The sequence below is a fragment of the Trachypithecus francoisi genome, unplaced genomic scaffold (assembly GCF_009764315.1).
Source record: "Trachypithecus francoisi isolate TF-2019V2 unplaced genomic scaffold, Tfra_2.0 Contig00722, whole genome shotgun sequence".
NCBI lineage: Eukaryota > Metazoa > Chordata > Mammalia > Primates > Cercopithecidae > Trachypithecus > Trachypithecus francoisi.
Window position 1 is genome coordinate 1 of NW_022680849.1, and position 13,711 is coordinate 13,711.

General features: G+C 44.1%; 1 long non-coding RNA gene across 2 annotated transcripts; it reads left to right on the forward strand.

Moving 5' to 3' along the window:
• Positions 1–12,702, forward strand: LOC117088108. 2 transcript variants are annotated; one of them, XR_004439005.1, is made up of 4 exons: positions 1–30; positions 6,326–6,408; positions 7,377–7,706; positions 12,652–12,702. It is a non-coding gene; the product is annotated as an uncharacterized LOC117088108 (long non-coding RNA). The 2 variants fall into 2 exon arrangements; XR_004439003.1 differs by lacking the exon at positions 12,652–12,702 and having other exon boundaries at positions 7,377–8,175.
• The last annotated feature ends 1,009 nt before the right edge of the window (positions 12,703–13,711 follow it).

A 13,711-nucleotide genomic window follows, 5' to 3' on the forward strand; every position in this document is an offset into this window, starting at 1 on the left:
GGCAGATGTGAACCTTATCAGTAGTTGCACGTAAGTAACAGAGACAGGCTTTTTTCTTTCTTTTTTTAGTACAATTACTTGTAGAAAAACATAGATTGGCAGTGCTCTGAGTTTGCTTATGTGGGAAGACAAAATTCTAAGAGTTTGGTTTCATTCCTTTGGGGCCACCTATGGTATGTATACTGGTTTATAATGGAGCCTAGGCACAGAAATTGTATCTATGAAAGATGTCCAGCATGGCCAGGCACAGTGACTCATGCCTGTAATTCCAGCACTTTGGGAGACCAAGGCTCGTGGATCAATTAAGGCCAGGAGTTCAAGACAAGGCTGGCCAACATGGCAAAACCCCATCTCCACCAAAAATAAAAACTTAGCTGGACATGGTGGTGCACACCTGTAATCCCAGCTACTTGGGAGGCTGAGGCAGGAGAATCACTTGAAGCCAAGAGGCGGAGGTTGCAGTGAGCCAACATCATACTACTGCCCTCCAGCCTGGGCAGAGCAAGACTCCATGTCAAAAAAAAAAAAATGTCTAGCTTGTATTTTTCTTTAGAAAATATATGATTAGACATGCATATTTTATCACATAATAACATAGTAAATATTTTTTGAGTAAATTAATGCAAAAGCATTTTCATTTTCTTGGAAGGGTCAGCAGAAATAGATTGTTAGTTATTTTAAGTGTGGAGGCAAACCAGTGGGGAGAAATAATCTGGGTTTGATTTTTTGTAAATTTTGTTCCAGAACTCATTAAGTTCTATGAATATCTCTCCATTCCCTTGTCTCATGGGATGTCTGTATAGACACTTGATTCTTCTGATAGAACTGAAGTCCTGATACTCTGTATATCCTTCCCCAATAATCTTTTTTATTTTTATTTTATTTTATTTATTTGTTTTGAAATGGAATCTCACTCTGTCACCCAAGCTGGAGTGCAATGGTGTGATCTTGGCTCACTGCAACCTCTGTCTCCCAGGTTCAAGCAATTCTCCTGCCTCCTGAGTAGATGGAATTACAGGCACCTGCCACTACATACAGCTAATTTTGCATTTTTAGTAGAGGCAGGTTTTCACCATCTAGGCCAGGCTGGTCTCAAACTCCTGACCTGAGGTGCTCCACCCACCTCAGCCTCCCAAAGTGTTGGGATTATAGGCGTGAGCCACTGCGCTCGGCCAGGAATACGTGTTTGAGATCTACTGCACAGCATGGTGACTACACATGTATATTTCAAAATTGCTAAGAAAGTAGATTTTACATGTGCGCATCATTTTAAAAAGTTTAAGTATATGAGGTGATGGATATGTTAATTTGCTTGACTTAATCATTCCATAATGTATAGTTATATCAGAATATCACATTGTACCTCACCAATTATACAATTTTATTTGTGAATTTAAAACAAAATTGAAAAAAACTGAGAAGTAATCCAAATCACTATGGACATTCAGTGCAATCACTGATGCAAAAGCTGGCTTTTTTTTTTTTTTTTTGAGGCAGAGTCTTGCTTTGTCACCCAAGCTGGAGTGCAGTGGCACAATCTCGGCTCACTGCAATCTCTGCCTACCCCGTTCAAGGGATTCTCCTGCCTCAGCCTCCCGAGTAGCTGAGACTACAGGCGCAGACCACCATACCCAGCTAACTTTTGTATTTTTAGTAGAGACGGGGGTTTCACCATGTTGGCCAGGATGGTCTTGATCTCCTGACCTCGTGATCCACCCACCTTGGCCTCCCAAAGTGCTGGGATTACTGGTGTGAGCCACCGCGCCCGGCAAGCTGGCTTTTAATAATTAAGACTTGCACAATAGTGAAACATGCCATCTTTAAAGTCCGCTTAGCAGACTGAAACCCTGTGTCTTACTACGAGAATCTGAGCAAGTTTCTTTAACAGTTTGTTTCTCATCTGTCAAAGAAGGGATAAGAATAGCAACTCTTCAAGGTGGTGTGTGAGAATTAACTGCTTGGTAGAGGGGAGGGTCTGGCACACAACAAACCACGAGCTATTTTTAAAAAACAAAACGCAACCAAAAAACAACCAGTGAGTTTTTTCACTCCAAAGAAAGCTCCCAAACACCACAAATAAAACATTAACAGAAATCATTCACAGGGACATTCCACTTATAGAATGTAGAAAATGTTGACATTCTCACCCTTTCTCCAGTGAGTCAAATTGCAGCAGTTACTCACAACTTTTAACTTCCTCTCTCCAAATTTCAAAAACTCTTCCAAATCTTGCCCTTTGCTCCTTCTCCTTTTCAGTCGGTCCTCGTCATGTCCCAGCTTTTTCCAATACAAATGAAATCAGAGTTTTTCCAGTTCTCTTCCCCCATCATTACCACCAAAGCTCAGAGCTGGTGGCCGAAATGGACATTGTCAGCCAAGAAGTATCAGAAGCTGTGACTACTTCAACTCATATAAGCTGTCCTCCTCTCTTGCTTGGGACAATTGTTACTGTTCCTCCTCTGGGATCCTGATGCCAGATATACTACGGTGTTTCATAATTGATATTGTCCCAAATCTCTTGCAAGTTCTGTTTTGTCTCTTTTTTTAAAAAGTTTCCTTTGTGTTTCAGTGTGAAGAATTTCCTCCGCCTGTCTTCAAGGTCGCTGACTTTCTTCAGCTGTATCAAGTCTACTGATGAGCCTGTCAAAGGACTTCTTCATTTCTGTTATTTCTACAAATTCCATTTGACTCTCTTCTGGTTTTCACCTTTCTAATGAAATTCCCCATGTGTTCATGAATGTTACCCACCTTTTCCACTAAATCTGTTGACAAATTAATCATACGTATTTTAAAGTCCCTGTATGCGAGTTCCAACATCTGGGTCTTATCTGCGTCTGATTCTTTTGACTGCTTTGCCTGTCAACAATGGGTTATTTCTTGGTTTCTTATGTGTCTGATAATAATAATAATTATTATTTTTTGAGGTGGAGTTTTGCTCTTATTGCCCAGGCTCGAGTGCAATGGCGCAATCTCCGTTCACTGCAACCTCCACCTCCTGGGTTCAAGCAATTCTCCTGCCTCAGCCTCCGGAGTAGCTGGGATTACAGGCACTTGCCACCACGCCCAGCTAAGTTTTTGTATTCTTAGTAGAGACGGGGTTTCATCGTATTGGCCAGGCTGGTCTCGAAATCCTGATCTCAGGTGATCCACCCACCTCGGCCTACCAAAGTGCTGGGATGACAGGCATGAGCCACCATGCCCGGTGATAATTTTATAAAATCAAAACCCAGTTATCATGCATAAAAACAGTAGAGACTGAAGGTAATGTTTTACACCTAAATTTGAGCACATGTCTCCTTTTTGACAGGCCATTAGTGTGGGGAGTTGAGTTAGTCTAGACTGGGCTTGAGCTGGGTAGGGTTTTGTTGTTGCTGTGATCACCTTCAGTGCACCACCAGCTCTCAAATTCTCTTGTATAATTACTATGTGTCTGGTGTGGGATGCAGTTGTCGCAGAATTTTTCTCAGCGGTCCTGCTCTACCTTTGGCGTTCAGTGTTCCCCGTGACTCACAGAACAGCCTCTCTTCCTCCTGTTGCCCTCCCCAGTGTAGACAGCTGTTGCTTGTTACTCAATGTATGTTAGCCTGTGGGTAACACAGGGAGTTCCTGGACATCCTAGATAGTCTGAAGCATGAGTTCTAGGTGCCCTCCACCCCGATGCCTGGCCTCTGTGAGTGGGGCTTTCTCCGCATGCCTGCTCCTTCTCTCTTGCAAACACATTTTTGCCTTGTATCTGTGGTTGCCTTGGTGGAAGATTCCTGCCCCGTCCTACAAGCAGCAGAACTCTGCTTGGTTTTGGTGTAGAATTGTTTCCCATCCCTTCCTCAGGGGTCAGGGCTTATGCTTTTATCCTCCCCCCGCTGCAGCCACAGGGCTTCACCTGCACCCTGGGTGAGAGGGTTTCATGCCCCTCCTCCAGCAGCTTAAGGCTTCTGCTTACAATGAGAGCAGACCTGGTCAGGTGGCAGTCTAGTGCCAGTCCAACTGCCACAACTAACTAACTGCACTGTGGAGGTGTCTCTCTAGCCTCTTGCCTCACTCCTAATTTTTCTCGTCAACTCCTAGTGAAGGCCCATGGAAAAGAGGCTGCATGGCTGGGCATGGTGGCTCATACCTGGAATCCCAGCACTTTCAGAGGCTGAGGCGGACAGATCACTTGAGGTCAGGAGTTCGCGACCAGCCTGGTCAACACAGTGAAACCCCGTCTCTACTAAAAATACAAAATTAGCTGGGTATGGTGGCAGACACCTGTAATCTCAGCTACCCAAGAGGCTGAGGCAGGAGAATCGCTTGAACCCAGGAGACAGAGGTTGCGGTGAGCTGAGATCACGCCATTGCACTCAAGCCTGGGCAATAGAGCGAGACTCCATCTAAAAAAAAAGAAAAAAAAAAAAGACAAAAGAGGCTGTGAGTCTGTATGAACTCCATCTAACACACCATTCTCACTGGGTCTCCAACACTTTAAAATTTCGGCTAATTTGAGTCTTACCACATGTACAGCAGATACCTCTTCTGCCTGGACATTGTGCCACCTGACCTTGTCTACCGGCCCCATCTCTCTGTAGTGGGAATCTGTCCTTCTTGGAATTTGATTTCTAGCTTGCCTCGCAAACACAGCTCTCTGTTGAGTTCACAAGTCATGATGCTGTAGTTTTTCTGTTTTTCATTTTTTTTTTTCTCATTGTTAGGATGGGGTGTGGGTGTGGGGTGCTGCTGCTTTTTTACATTCTGGGCATGAGCTAATCCTTGCCGGGATGATTGCAAGACCCACTCCCGTGGACCTATCACATACACTTGGTCCCGCTCTGATCCATTACCCACACTCTATCCAGAGGATAAAAGTCCAGTTTGATCATGGTGTACCTTGTTTGATCTTTTTGGTGACTTCCCTTCACTCTTAGGACAACCAAATTCCTTTATGTAGCCTAGACTTATACCTGCATACCTCTTATACCTTAATTTGTCCCAATACTCCACTTTGTTCTCTGAAAATTAGCCTTTGTTGTTGTTGTTGTTTTGTTTTGTTTTGTTTTTTGAGAGGGAGTTTCGCTCTTGTTGCCTAGGCTGGAGTGCAGTGGTGCGATCTCGGCTCACCGCAACCTCTGCCTTCGGGGTTCAAGGGATTCTCCTGCCTCTGCCTACTGAGTAGCTGGGATTACAGGCATGCACCATCATGTCCAGCTAGTTTTGTATTTTTAGTAGAGACGGGGTTTCTCCATGTTGGTCAGGCTGGTCTTGAACTCTTGACCTCAGGTGATCCACCCATCTTGGCCTCCCAAAGTGCTGGGATTGCAAGCGTGAACCACCACGCCTGGCCTTTTTTTTTTTTTTTTTTTAAGACAGGGTCTTACTCTGTTGCTCAGGCTGGAGTGCAATGGTGCAATCACAGGTCACTGCAGCCTTGACCTCCTGGGCTCAAGTGATCCTCTCACCTCAGCCTCCCAAGTAGCTGGAACTACAAGTACATGGCCACACCTGGCTAATTTTTTTGTGTAGTAGAAATGGGGTCTTAGCATGTTACCCAGGCTGGTCTCAAACTCCTGGTCTTAAGCGATCCTCCCGCCTTGCCCTCCCAAAGTGCTGGGATTATGGCACGAGCCATCACACCTGACCTAGCCATTAATTTGTTATCTTTCTCTTCCCTCTTTTTCTGCTGGCTCTTTGCCCTTTGACTGGTTCTTTTCTATTCATTCAGGTTTCAGATCCTCTCCCCTTCCCCAGGAGACCTGCCTTGATCCTATCCCCACCTCCAGCCTCCTGCCAAGAGTTCTCCATCCCCTGGACTTGGTAGCACCTTCCATCTCTCTCTAGTTGAATGATTGCTTCTGTAATGTCTGTCTCCCAGCCAGTCTCTCAGCTGCAGGAGGGAAGGGACTGTGTTTGTTTCTCCACGTGCCCCTAGTGTCTAGCGCAGCACTGAGCCTCTGACTCAATAAACATGTTTGCTGCTGTTGTGAGGTTCTGTGCAGAGCAACCCTCTGCTGGGCCAAGGAGAGCTGAGAGTTACCAAAGAGGTCTTTGTTTCTGATGATAGTTTAAAGGACTGGCTCCACCAGCCTTACCTTGAGTTGAACTGTGTGCCCCAGTGCCATCCTGCTGCCATTTGTCACATCCTAGAAGTTAGATATTGGAAATTAGTCTCCACACTGAGTCTCAGGCAGGCTTTGATAGGTAGAAGTGCCATTGATGAAAAATGTTTTACACTGCTAGAAGTAGCCAAAGAAAAGAAGTGAACCCACCCCAGGTTTCATTGACGTTAGGAACAGGAAAAGATTCTGGGATATGGATTTTGAACAATTACTAACCAGCTCTTTTATGTTTACAGCTCTAACATACCATCTAAGGGTGTTCTTTCTTGTGACTTAACATGTTTTGTTGGATCTGAAGACATAGCAAAGGACATAGAAGGTGAAATTATTTTTAGTCTCGGGTATTGTATTGAAATATATGTTTGATGACTTTAACCTGTCACCCAGGCTGGAGTGCAATGGCACAATCTCAGCTCATTGCAACCTCCGCCAGGCCAGCTTTTAAATTTTTTTTATTTTTAATTTTTGTGGTTACATAGTAGGTGTATATATTTATGTTCGATGGTTTTTGACCAATGTCAACTAGCAGTTACTGCAATGAGTAAAAAATTAGTTGAAGTTGTATTTAGTATAAAAGGAGAGATGTTGGTCTTATGTAAAATGAGGGAACTGCTGTATACTGATAGGTCTCAAAGAAATAAAAAATGCAGGACACCTAGTATAAAAGTTAAAGAAAGATAAAAGATACATGAAACACAGCTTAACACTCAAAGACAGGTTTTCTTAGGATAAAACCTGAGAGGGGTTCCTGGCCGATTTCAGTCAGGAGCACTTTCTCTTACAGATGAAGAGTACACTGGTTTTAGGGTGAGGGGCTTATTACAAGCTTGGAATGTTCTGTGTGAGGGAGAAGTTTTATGGTGGGGTTGAAATGTCTCTGGGAGGAGGGGAGGTTATCTTGGGGCAGACATCTTTCTGGCGGTCAGAAGCAGGGTTATCTCGAGGCTGTCGTCTTCCTGGCCGGAGGGGGGTTATCTTGGGACTAACATGTCTCTGGTTGGGGAGGAGTTTGGAACATTTCTGGTTGGAGATGTTATCTGTGGTTTATGGTTATGGTGACCTCAGCCATTAGACTGATGCCCTTTGGATTTAGGTGGTTTTTGATTAAGGTAAACTTTAGAAGGAGGGGCTTGGCCAAGATGGCAATGCTCCTGCTTTGTCACCTGGAACATAAGGCTTTGAAAGTAACTGTACTCCAGGGTGTCAGCTCTTAAAGAAATAATGTCTTGAAGTGAATCTTTAGTTGCTGTTGGGGTTGTTATTGAATATAATCTTGTTTATTTTCAGCCTGGAAAGATGTGACCAGTGGAAATACTAACATTCACCAGCTTCCAGGGGATCACTTTTATCTTCTGGATCCTGCCAATGAGAGATTAATCAAGAACTACATAATCAAGTGTCTAGAAGTATCATCGCTTGTCAATTTTTAGATATTTTTCCTTTCACTTTTAAAATAATCAAAGTAATATGATACTCTTTTCAATTATTCAGCTGTAGCTTAGTTTTATTCAGATTGGAAATTACACATTTCTACCGTCAGGAAGATTCATTACATCAATATATTTATGTATCTTGAGACAAAGGTCAAGCCAGTAAAGAATACTTCTGGCAGGCCAGGTGTGATGGCTCATGGCAGGCCAGGCATGATGGCTCATGATCTGCATGTTGAGGCAGGCAGATCATGAGGTCAGGAGTTCGAGGCCAGCCTGACCAACATGCTGAAACCCCCTCTCTACTAAAAATACAAACAATAGCCAGGTATGGTGGCCAGCTCCTGTAATCCCAGCTACTCAGGAGGCTGAGGCAGGAGAATCGCTTGAACCAGGGAGGTGGAGGTTGCAGTGAGCCGAGATTACACCACTGCACTCCAGCCTGGGTGATAGAGCAAGACTCCGGCTCAAAAAAAAAAGAATACTTCTGGCAGAGTCTTTTATCTTCATATTAAAATCTCACTTGATTCTCCTTTATGGGAAGTTTGTCCACAAAATTCATGACTGGTAAATTATCAATTTTTTCCTTCAGTTAATTTAATGGTGAAGATGATTAACAGGGGAAATGCTTGAAGTAAATGATTGTTTCAACAACACACCATGGCTCAAAGCTTGGTCTCATTTTTTCAAATGTAGAATAGCCCCATATAGTAAGAAAATGTAATCTACTGCTTTCTTTAAAGAAGATAGCCCTAAATAATTATTGTCACCTGTACAGGCACGTCCTCAGAATGCTTATACCCCAGTCCTCTAAGGAGTTTCTTCTACACCACTTGCTTGGGGGGGGGTCTCTGCCACCCTGGCATGACTGGCTGGGACCTGGGTCCAGTCCCCCCAGTGGACAACCAATCTAGAGTCTGGCCCGTGACAAAGGGAGTGGTCAAGCACAAATGTCGCACCTAAGAGGCTGCCTCAGCCTCACTCAGCAATAACTTGAACTTGACTTAGGGAGAAAGCACAATAGCTGGAAGTAAACTGGAACCAAGAGAAAAAGAAAAGCAGAAATAGGAGCCAGGCACAGTGGCTCAACACCTGGAATGGAAGGCTGAGTAGGAGGATCATTTCAGGTCAGGAGTGTGGGAGACCCCCGTCTCTACAAAAGATTTTAAAAATCAGCCAGGCATGGTGATGTGCACCTGTGGTCCCAGCTACTTGGAAGGCTGAGGCTGAAAGATTGCTTGAGCCCAGGAGGTCAAGGCTGCAGTGAGCTAGGATCATGTCATTGCATTCCAGCCTGAGTGACAGAGTGAGACCCTATCTCAAATAAAAAAAAAAAAGTTCATAAGGTCTTAGTAAATAAGATGAAGGAAAATGCATACAGGTGGTATTTTCTGAAATTTATCACTTTTTTTAAAAAGTACAAAAAAATATAAAATTAACGATTTGGGGGAGGCACTTTGAGTTAGAATTCATGTAATAAATTTAGGCTACAAATAGTCTTAAGCAAATTATGTTGTAGTATGTGTTGCACTTTATCCTTTAATTTGATACTATTTCCAGGGTTCCCTTACTGAAAGATTGGTACAAAAGTAATTGGGAGGTCGGGCGTGGTGGCTCACGCCTCTAATCCCAGCACTTTGGGAGGTCGAGACGGGCGGATCAGCTGAGGTCAGGAGTTCAAGACCAGCCTGGCCAACATGGCGAAACCCCATCTCTACTAAAAATACAAAAAAATTAGCCGGGCGTGGTGGGGGGCTCCTGTAATCCCAGCTACTAGGGAAGCTGAGGCAAGAGAATCGCTTGAACCTGGGAGGCGGAGCTTGCAGTGAGCCAAGATCGTGCCACTGCACTCCAGCCTCGGCGACAGAATGAGACTCTGTCTCAAAAAAAAAAAAAGTAATTAGGATTTGTGATTATTAATTTGAAAAATGTTTAGTCGATATAGTCTACAAATTGAAGTTTTGTGATGGAACCAATGCCAGGCTTTGGGGGTGAGCTTTTCCCCCTGCATCTCTACTTGGTAGAGGTAAAGTTCATATGGGAACAACTTTTAGGAGATTTCAAGTCCTCAACTGTAAGACACCAAGTCTGTCATTGCTGGTGTCTTCTCTTTGAAGGAATTAGGCCTCGATATCATTGTGGAAGACGTCTATCATTAGGCGAAATTTAGAAAGATGAGAATTATCTCAATTGCCAAAATTTTCCCAATGAGAAATCAACCTTGATTTTTAAAACTAAACTTTTTGAGATAACTGCAGATTCCCTTTTATTTGTAAGAAATAATACAGAGAGATTTGCGTAGCCTTTAACCCAATTTCCTTTAATGGCAACTGTTATAGGAAACTATAGTGTAATACCACAAGCAGGATATTGGTGTTGCTACAGTCAGGACACAGAACATTCCATCACTGCAGGATCATCCCTCCTGCTGCCCTTTTAAAGCCACACTAACCTCCCTCCTCCCTGGCAACCACTATTCCATCCTTTGTGTCTATAAATTTCCCCTTTCAAGAATCCTGGCTGGACGCGTTGGCTGGTGCCTATAGTCTCAGCACTTTGGGAGGGCGAGGTGGATAGATCACCTCACTCAGATCAGGAGTTCCAGACCAGCCTGGGCAACATGGTGAAACCCTGTTTCTATGAAAAATACAAAAATTAGCCGGGCATGGTTGCACACACCTGTAGTCCCAGCTACTTGGGAGGCTGAAATGGGAGGATTGCTTGACCCTGGGAGGCAGAGGTTGCAGTGAGCAGAGATCGTGCCACTGGACTGCAGCCTGGGTAAAACAATGACACCCTGTCTCAAAAAAAAAAAAACAGAAAAAAAAAAGAAAAAGAACGTTATACATGTAACGTTGGGGACTGGCGTTTTCTGCTCAGCATAATTACCTGGAAATTCATCTAGCGGAACCAGACAGTTCTTTTGTGGTGGTGGTGGTAACATGAATTGATCTATTCCTCTGGTCATACAATTCCACATATAAATTTTTATGCAGGGAATAGAGGTGTGCTATTTTAGGGGATATTTATTTATTTATTTATTTGAGGCGGTGTCTTGCTCTGTCGCCTGGGCTGGACTGCAGTGGCCGGATCTCAGCTCACTGCAAGCTCTGCCTCCTCGGTTTACGCCATTCTCCTGCCTCAGCCTCCCGAGTAGCTGGGACTACAGGCGCCGCCACCTCGCCCGGCTAGTTTTTCATATTTTTTAGTAGAGACGGGGTTTCACCGTGTTAGCCAGGATGGTCTTGATCTCCTGACCTCTTGATCCGCCCGTCTCAGCCTCCCAAAGTGCTGGGATTACAGGCTTGAGCCACCGCGCCGGGCCGGGATATTTATCTTAAGGAATCTCAAACGATTTTCTGAATTGTTAACAAGAGACTATCTTCTTTCAAAGAGCCTGTGTACCATCCAGAAAGACTGAATAGGGGGCCAATATTATATTCCAGACTCTTTGATAGAACTGAACAGATGGGGTACAGTAGTGGTACATTTATCACTAGATACATTTTAGTTTGCTTTTTCATTTGTCTTAAATGTAAAAATTCAAAGAAAAACAGGAGATATTTCTATGGTGGCTTTTTAAATTTCTTTAAACTGCTATGGACAGACTTGTAAATTTCTTTTTTTTTTTTTTTTTTGAGATGGTGTCTCACTCTGTCCCCCAGACTGGAGTGCAGTGGCGGGATCTTGGCTCACTGCAAGCTCCGCCTCCCGGGTTCATGGCATTCTCCTGCCTCAGCCTCCCTAGTAGCTGGAACTACAGGCACCTGCCGCCACCATGCTCAGCTAATTTTGTGTATTTTCAGTAGAGACAGGGTTTCACCGTATTAGCCAGGAGGGTCTCGATCTCCTGACCTCGTGATCTGCCCACCTTGGCTTCCCAAAGTGCTGGGATTACAGGCATGAGCCACCACACCCGGCCTCTCTTTCAATTCTTAGAACAGCCCTTTGAGAGTGATATTATTTTCCCTCCTCTACAGATAAGGCTTAATAAGGTTAAGTACTTGCCCCAGGTCACCTAGCACGTTCACAGATGAATGAGGACCTGAACCAAGTATGTTCTCTAGTTCACAGTCTCTGTATCACTGTGACCTCAAAGCCACATGGTGTAAGGAAAGAACAGTCTTGCCATTGATTCTTTCTTTCTTTCTTCCTTTTTTTTTTTTGTTTTTGTTTTTGAGATGGATAATAATTTTTGTATTTTTAGCAGAGATGAGGTCTTGCAGTGTTGGTGAGGCTGGTCTCGAACTCTGACCTCAGTGATTCACCCACCTCGGCCTCCAAAGTGCTGAGATTACAGGCGTGAGCCACCACACTCAGCCTTGCCATTGATTCTTAATAACCTATTATTATTTCACCAGTAACATTAACTCGTTGTAACAGAACAGATGTGCCGAAAGAACAAACAGCTGTTCAAATCTGTACACATATTACCAGGGCGAGACTTTCTAAAAAGTCAAACGACAACAGATGTGGAGAAAAGGGAATGCTTATACAGTGTTGGTGGGAATGTAAATTTGTACAACCTCTATGAAAAACAGCACGGAAATCTCTGACGGAACTAAAAATAGAACTACCATTCTACCCCGCAATCCCACTACTGGGCATCTTCTTAAAGGAAAAGAAATCATTCTATCCAAAAGATACCTGCACTTGTATGTCTATTGCAGCACAATTCACAGTAGCAAAGATATGGAATCAACCTAAGTATCCATCAGCGGATGATGGGATAAAGAAAACGTGGTATATGTATACCAGGGGATATTACTCAGCCATAAAATAAAATGAAATTACGGCTTTTGCAGCAACATGAGTGGAACTGGAGGCTATTATCTTAAGTGAAAAAATTCAGAAAAAAAAAAGCAAGAAAATAAAGATTTAAAAAACCCCTCAGAAACAAACAAACAAAAAATAACCATGTTTTCACTTATAAGTGGGAGTTAAGCAGTGTGAACACAGGGCCCTGGAGTGTGGAATAATAGACACGGGAGGCTTGGAAAGGTGGGAGGGGGTGAGAGATGAGAAATTACCTTTTGGGTACAATGTACAGTGTTTGGGTGATGGTTACACTAAAAGCCCAAATTTCCCTACTACACAATATATCCATGTAACAGAACTGCACTTGTGACCAGGTGTGGTGGCTCATACCTGTAACCCCAGCATTGTGGGAGGCCAAGGTGGGCAGATCACCTGAGGTCAGGAGTTCGAGACCAGCCTGGCCAACATGGCAAAACCCCATCTCTACTAAAAATACAAAAATTAGCCAGCCAGGGTGCAAGCGCCTGTAATCCCAGCTACTCGGGAGGCCGAGGCAAGAGAATCGCTTGAACCCAGGAGGCAGAGGTTGCAGTGAGCCGAGATCGCACCACTGCACTGCAGCCTGGGTGAGAGAACGAGACTCCTCAAGGAAAAACAAACAAGCAAACAAACAAAAACTGCAGTTGTCCTCTCTAACTCTATAAAAATAAAATACAAAATACATTTCTAAAAGAACTTTTTAAAATTTTAAATACCTTAAGTTCTGGGTTACATGTGCAGAACGTGCAGTTTTGTTACATAGGTATCCACGTGCCCTGGTGGTTTGCTGCACCCATCAATCGGTCACCTACATTAGGTATTTCTCCTAATGTTATCCCTCTCCTAGCCTCCCACCCCCAACAGGCCCTGGTGTGTGATGTTCCCCTCCCTGTGTCCATGTATCCTCACTGTTCAACTCCCACTTATGAGTGAGAACATGCTTGGTTTTCTGATCTTGTGATAGTTTGCTGGGAATGATGGTTTCCAGCTTCATCCATGTCCCTGCAAAGGACATGAACTCATCCTTTTTCATGGCTGCATAGTATTCCATGGTGTATATGTACCACATTTTCTTAAAAAGAACTTTTGGCCGGGCGCGGTGGCTCAAGCCTGTAATCCCAGCACTTTGGGAGGCCGAGGCAGGCGGATCACGAGGTCAGGAGATCGAGACCATCCTGGCTAACACGGTGAAACCCCGTCTCTAATAAAAAAATACAAAAAAAAAAAAAAAAAACTAGCCGGGCGAGGTGGCGGGCGTCTGTAGTCCCAGCTACTCGGGAGGCTGAGGCAGGAGAATGGCGTGAACCCAGGAGGCGGAGCTTGCAGTGAGCTGAGATCCGGCCACTGCACTCCAGCCCGGGCGACAGAGCAAGACTCCGTCTCAAAAAAAAAAAA